Raw genomic sequence first — 7,510 nt, 5'->3', positions numbered from 1 at the left:
AACTGAAGCTGATAAGCTAATGACAGCTATGAAATTGGCGCTCCCAACAGACCAGTGGATCAACAATAACCAGGATATCCTAATGATGAAAGATGGATTAGCCTGGAAGGGGTCCAAACTGTACGTCCCCGCGGGCTTGAGGCTGGAAGTTCTACAGCAAAGCCATGAGGCGGAACTAGGAGGCCACTTTGGATTCCTAAAAACGCTCCACCTCACCAGGCGTCAATTTTGGTGGCCAAGGATGAAATTGGAGGTGGAAGATTATGTAAAAAGCTGTGCTACTTGCACAATGATGAAAACACGGCTGAGGAAGCCCCCCTGGACTACTACAATGAGTGGCCAGCCCTAACCGACCATGGGAAGAGATCGCAATGGACTTCATCGTCGAACTCCCAGCCAACAGTGGAAACAGAGTAATCTGGACAGTTATTGACTTGGTTTCCAAGCAGGCACACTTCATCGCTCCCTCAGGGTTGCCGTCCGCAAAGAAAATAGCGAAAATGTTTGTGAAACACATTTATTGCCTGCACGGGGAGCCCAAGAGGATCATTTCAGACCATGGAGTCCAGTTCACAGCCAAGTTCTGGAGAGAGTTCCTGAAATCCATTGGGTCCACACAAGGACTGAGCTCAGCAGTTCATCCCAGCATGAACCGCGCAGTGGAGAGGGCCAAGGCGATGGTGGAACAATACATCAGGTGTTATGTGGACTATCAGCAAGACAATTGGTCGGACTTGCTACCCTTCGCCGAAGTGGCATACAACAACGCGGTCCCAAGCACCATGGGATTAACAGCTTTCCAAATTACCAGTGGCATGGAATTTTTTGCCATGCCTGAGCTGCCTAGGGAACCTCCCTCCTCCATGTCTTTGAATGAATGGATGAACACGCTAAAGAAAGGATGGGAAAATATAAAGAAAGCTCTAGCAGATGCGGCAGAAGCCTACAAGAAGCAAGCTGATAAACCCCGCTTGCTCCAACCCCCCTTTCGTGTGGGGGACAAAGTTTTTGTGTCTACCAAATACATAAGATTAAGAATGCCTAGTAAGAAATTTCACCCAAAATTTCTAGGTCCATTCCCAATAGTGAAGATAATTAACCCAGTTACAGTTCAACTCAGTCTACCCAGAATTCTAGGGAAGGTTTACCCAGTATTTCATTGTAGCTTGTTGAAACCAGTAATTGGGTCCAGCATAAGACCATCCAACCAAGCTTTTCTTCCTTCTGTAGGGATAGAGGGGGAAACACGTTATGAGGTGGAAAAAATCGTAGACTCCAGGCTGTATAGGGGTTGCTTACAGTATTTAGTGCATTGGAAGTGTTGCAGAAAATGACAGGCTTAGACGTCTCAGGATGCAGGAGAAGTTTATTGGCAGCCAGGTTCAGAAAACTAGCCCATGGCTAGTATTGCAAGTTCTGAACAACCTTCATTATTGAAGCACGCATTCTTATACATTCTCAAAAGTGGCGCAACATGGAAACACTTAACTCATTTCTTATTGGTTATTTTAAGGAAAAAGCCTTATAAGTAGATAGGGTCTTACTTCTCCTTTCGTCTTGAGCCACAGGTACTGACTATGTGTCTTTATGCGAACTTTAGCTGAACCTTGTGGTTTTGGGCTTTTGACATAAGGACATTTACTGGAACATTTACTGGACTTCTGTGGTTGAAGGCTGATGATGACATTTCTCTGTCTTCTTACATGCAAGCTTTTTATCTGTCCCTTATGCCACCTTTTGTTTTTATATTTTAATACACATTTTATTCTGCTTTATCCCCCGCCACCTTCTAGATTCTATTAATAGCCACAACTGAGTCTAGCCTATTACAGAGTTTTTGATTAACAATATAAGCATGCAGAATACACATCAGAGAAAAAGAAAGAGAAACAAGCAATACACATAGAATAATTCTTAGGGCTTATCTTCCGGAATTTGAATTTGAATTTCCTTTATTTGTATGCCGTCCTTTTCCCTGGGGGGACTCAGGGCGGCTCACAATTCAAAAAGGGGGGGGGGGAGACAAACAGTATTCCAATATGGAAACAATACAACATATTAAAAGAGAGCACAACAGTCACACAATTCGGGTGGGGTTGGAATCTTAACCCCAGGCCAGCCGGGACAGCCAGATCTTCAAAGCGGCACGGAAGGATTGGAGGGTGGTGAGGGTCCGAATCTCCACGGGGAGTTCATTCCAGAGGGTCGGAGCAGCCACCGAGAAGGCTCTCCTCCGGGTAGTTGCCAGCTTGCACTGGCTAGTAGATGGAATTCGGAGGAGGCCTAATCGATGCGATCGTATTGGTCTAGTGGAGGTAATTGGCAGTAGGCGGTCTCTCAAATACCCAGGCCCACTACCATGAAGGGCTTTATAGGTGATAAGTAGCACCTTGAAGCGCACCCGGAGATCGACAGGCAGCCAGTGCAGCTCGCGGAGGATAGGTGTAATGTGGGTGAAGCGAGGTGCACCCACAATCGCTCGCGCGGCCGCATTCTGGACTAGCTGAAGTCGCCGAATGCTCTTCAAGGGCAGCCCCATGTAGAGCACATTGCAGTATTCCAGCCTAGAGGTCACAAGGGCATGAGTGACTGTTGTGAGGGCCTCCCAGTTCAGGTAGGGACGCAACTGGTGTACCAGGCGAACCTGGGCAAATGCCCCCCTGGTCACAGCTGACAAATGATGTTCGAAGGTCAGCTGTGGGTCCAGGAGGACTCCCAAGTTGCGAACCCTGTCTGAGGGGCATATAATTTGACCCCCCAGCCTGAGAGATGGAACACTTGGCCAATTCGCGGGAGGGAAACACAGCAGCCACTCGGTCTTTTCTGGATTGAGCACAAGCTTGTTGACCCCCATCCAGTCTTTAACAGCCTCCAGACCCTGGCTCATCACATCCATCGCTTCGTTGAGTTGGCACGGGGCGGACAGATACAACTGGGTATCATCCGCATAGTGGTGGTATTTTATCCTGTGCCGTCGAATGATCTCACCCAGCGGTTTCATGTAGATGTTGAAAAGTAAGGGGGACAGGACCAAACCCTGCGGTACCCCATACGTTAGGGGCCTAGGGGTCGATCTCTGCTCCCCAACTAACACCGACTGCGACCTGTCCGAGAGGTAGGAGGAGAACCACTGTAGAACAGCGCCTCCCACCCCCACCTCCCGCAGTCGTCGCAGAAGGATACCATGGTCGATGGTATCGGAAGCCGCTGAGAGGTCAAGGAGCACCAGGATGGAGGCGTGGCCTCCATCCCTGGCTCTCCAAAGATCATCGGTCAACGCGACCAAAGCGGTTTCTGTGCTGCAGCCAGGTCTGAAGCCTGACTGGAAAGGATCGAGATAACTGGCTTCCTCCAAGGACCGCTGGAGCTGAAAGGCCACCACCTTCTCAACAACCTTCCCCACAAAGGGGAGGTTGGAGACCGGACGATAGTTATTTAAAACAGCTGGATCCAAGGATGGTTTCTTCAGGAGGGGTCTCACCACCGCCGCCTTTAAAGCGGGGGGAAAGACCCCCTCCCGAAGAGAGGCGGTGACAACCGCCTGGATCCAGCCTCGTGTCACCTCTCTGCTGTTGACAACCAGCCAGGAGGGGCACGGGTCCAGCACACATGTGGAGGCTCCTACAGCTCTCATCGCCTTGTCCACATCCTCAGGGGTAACAGCTTGAAACTCAACCCAGCGATGGCTTACCAGATCATCCCTTAGTGCCTCGGCTGGTTCTGCAGGATTGGAGTCCAGGTCCGCCCGGAACCAAGCAACCTTGTCTGCGAGGAACTGGACGTAATCCTCAGCCCTACCCTGCAGCGGATCGCCCGTATCCCTCCTATTTAGGAGGGAACGGGTTATCCTAAACAGGGCGGCTGGGCGCGACTCAGCAGACGCAACCAGAGAGGCAATGTATGTTCTCTTAGCCGTCCTAATTGCCCGAATGTACTCTCTGGTGCAGGTTGTTAAACGTGCTCGGTTCGGTTCGGATTTACTGGTCCTCCATAAGTGCTCTAGGCGTCTCCTTTGGAAGTACTTTCTCCACTCCTAAGAGTGCAATTTGAACATACGAGCTAGTATCTGAACTTTCATCTTCCTCGTCAGGATGTGGGACATGGTTAATAAGGTTCTCCATCAGCATTAACTCCTTCTCAACCCGTATTTCCTTGACGGATCTCATAACGAGTTGCTTAAGCAGGGGTATTATGCAAGGGAGAAAGGCTAAACATAGCAGAAGAAACAGCATTTGTTTAATCCAACCCGTTCCCGGTAGCCAAGAAAACCATGCATCTGTCCCTTGCACTCTCTGACCAATTGAGGAAGCTCGGTCCCGTAGTTCTTTGACCACCCACCAGAGTGCCCCTGATCTATTCATATAGAAACAGCAATCTTCTCCCAGGAATACACATAGCCCACCCTTTTCAGCAGTTAAGAGGTCTATAGCACACCGGTTTTGTAAAGCCACTGCTGCTAAGGAATCTATTTGATCTTGGACCTCAACCAGGGTGCCAGCAATTTGGTTTAGGCTTTCTTGGAATTCTTCCGACAGTTGCCTAAACTGTGTGATGAAGTGGGTCATTCTACCCACACCTGTTCCAACTGCTGTCCCTATTCCCAGGATCGCTAATAGCGGGATTGGGAATGGCACTCTTATCTGGACATGTCACATGAGGGGTACAGGGAGAGTCTGTTCCCCACTTACCACCATTTTAGGGAGGAGGTGTATTAGAGTGCATGTGCCAGTCCAATTAGTGGCACTTTGCACCTACAGCAGCGCATCTTCTCCACCTCAACCTGCTGACATTCTTGCTTTAGGCACGCTCTGCAAATATATTGACAGCCATGACTAAATTTGTGGTGGTAGGGCGTGTGGCAGAATTTACAGAAATAGCGTTCACCCAGAAAGCCCTTGATATTTTTGATGCCATAGTAATGCTTGTCATGTAATAATATAAATACTATTTTTTCTTGCTGCGGGCGACCTGTGACAAAAAAACGCCACCTGTCCTGCATGTAAAACAAGATCTTTATAGTGACCCGTAAATGTTTTTCAAAGATGTGTATCTGAGAAAAGTCAATCCTGTTTCCTGTGGAAATACCCAGTCTGCTGTGAAGTTCCCTGGTCCTGGTAATAATTTCTTGATTTCTACCATCAGAACCAATCAGACAGAGCAAACAGCTAGCAAAACAAAGAAATTCGCCTTCCACATTGAAATCTACTAGATGCTGTCTTTTTTTTCTCCAGTACTCTGGTGAGCAGCAAAGTGTTTAACTTCCTAAGCCCTCCTCCCTCCTTGTTCTTCACGATGGTAACCACTAATTGCAAATCCCCCCCCCCCCCAAATATCTCAGCCTTACTTTGAAGCAAATTTTCAACACTGGTCAGATAATCATCAGCATTTAAATCATTCACACACCTCCTAAGAGAAAAGAGAGGATGGTTTAACCCCTCTGCATCCAACCAGAGTTGAACAAAATCATTTGGGCCAATGTTCATAGTTACATTATTCAAAAGAATCTGTAACACATTATGAATGGCCTCTATAGCAACTACAAAAGACCGGATTCGGTCAAGATTAACAAATCTGTATCGTTGATAGTATTCCACAGCTCTGAAATTCCGGATAGGATTCTCCCATGCCTGCACCATATCCAGATAAACATTGTTCATATTCTGAGAGTTTGCAGAGCTAGGGGATTGTAGCTGGGACATAGAATGACATGTATCTTCTTCTGGTTGAGAGACAATCATAGAATCACTCACTAATCTGCTGGGGATTCAGGAAGTCCGGCGCCATGCATTTTTGCTTTTTTGCAGGACGGCTCTGATTAAACAAACAAGCAAAGAAACAAAAAGTTATCACCAACATTCCTAATAAAGTAATGACAACACACATAAACACACAGACACGCGCACGCGCACACACACACACAAAAATACATTTAATTTCTAAAAAATAATACTAATAGAGTTATAGTTGGATAAAATGCTAGATATTATACCTCCTAACAGCATTCGTGTTGTGCTGCTTGTGGAAGGCTGAGGGGTCATGTTATGCTGGGACCCCTGGGGTTCTGCAGGAATAGTGAGATCCACGAATGCCTGATCGTCCTCCCATTTTGGAGGAAAAGAACTTCCCCCCCAATAGTCAGAATTGTTGCAGAATGTTTATAAGAATCTAAATATATGAAAGTATGAAAGACAAATACCTTCATATCTCCTCAAACATTCTGAGTCTGTCAAATAATTCTAGTGAAAAAAACCAAACAAACAGTCAAACAAACAAGCAAGAAAGCAACAATGTTATAAACACTTTTTACATCTAACAGGGGTCAGTGTTTTTTTTTTTAAAAAAGCCATAAATCTACTTACAATTGTAGCCCCCATCAAACATTCTGAGTCTGTCAATTCATACTAGTGAAAAAAAAATCAATCAAACAAAAAGCAAGCAGGCAGACAAGAACTCTATAAAAACCATTTTGCATCTAAGTGTTTCAAAATTAGACATAAAATTACTTACAATAGTAGATTCCATTCTGAATAGGGGTCTTCTTAGCAGTTCAAATTGCTCCAGAGGTATGGTTATGCCAAAAACCAGTAAACATGACTAGACAAGTATCGGCTCCTACTTTTATACACCCTAGTGATGCCACAAATTAATCACATCAGAAAAGGGGAGTTCTTCACACCTTTTGCAAAAACTGTCCTCCCTGCCTACCCGGAAGATGCATTTGAATAGAAGCTAATGTTGCAAATTAATCACATCAGAGTTGATGAGTTCTTCACACCTTTTGCAAACACTGGCCAGCACCCCCCCAACCTGCATAGGAAATCCCGAATGAATAATATCACATGAGCTTTAATTAAACTGTATCTCTGTGTTTAACATCTGACAAGTTTAAACAGAAGGGTGAGCAAAAGAAAAAAACATAATACACCTTTCATGTGTTTTGTAAAGCACATTTTATTATAAATTTCATAGCTTTAACAGTTTCTTGTAATTAATTTCTGTTACATTCTGGCATATGTAAGGTGACCAGATTTTAACATTGGTAAAGAGGGACACCATTGACAGGGGTGTGTGTGTGTCCGGATTAATTTTTTTTTAAAAAAATCGGGACTTTTTAAAAACGCCACGGGACACGGGACAAATTGTTCAAAAGTGGGATGTCTGGTCACCTTAGACTAGAGGTGCTGACTGAGGAGGAGGAGGAGGATGAAGATGTCTCCTTCAAACGGAAGCATGTGACTGACAATTCTATATATAACTGAACAGCAGTTTGTGATGTGAGGTGGGAAGGTTCTTGGAGTGGGGCTGAAAATTTAAAAAATTGCTTTTCAAACACTTGAAATAGAGTGATGCTGTATTAAACACTGCTTGTAGGCATATAAACATCCATATGGGTGTTATATATGCACTAAAGCAGTGCACCTGTTTTGTATAAATAGCAGTGTGCTCTGTTCTCACACTATGCAATCTTGGATCAGTGTTGTGTGGAGTTTACCAGTGTGTTAGTGGATGG

This window comes from Thamnophis elegans, unplaced genomic scaffold, assembly GCF_009769535.1.
Source record: "Thamnophis elegans isolate rThaEle1 unplaced genomic scaffold, rThaEle1.pri scaffold_46_arrow_ctg1, whole genome shotgun sequence".
In the NCBI taxonomy this organism is placed as follows: domain Eukaryota; kingdom Metazoa; phylum Chordata; class Lepidosauria; order Squamata; family Colubridae; genus Thamnophis; species Thamnophis elegans.
Note: the sequence above shows the minus strand (reverse complement) of the source record.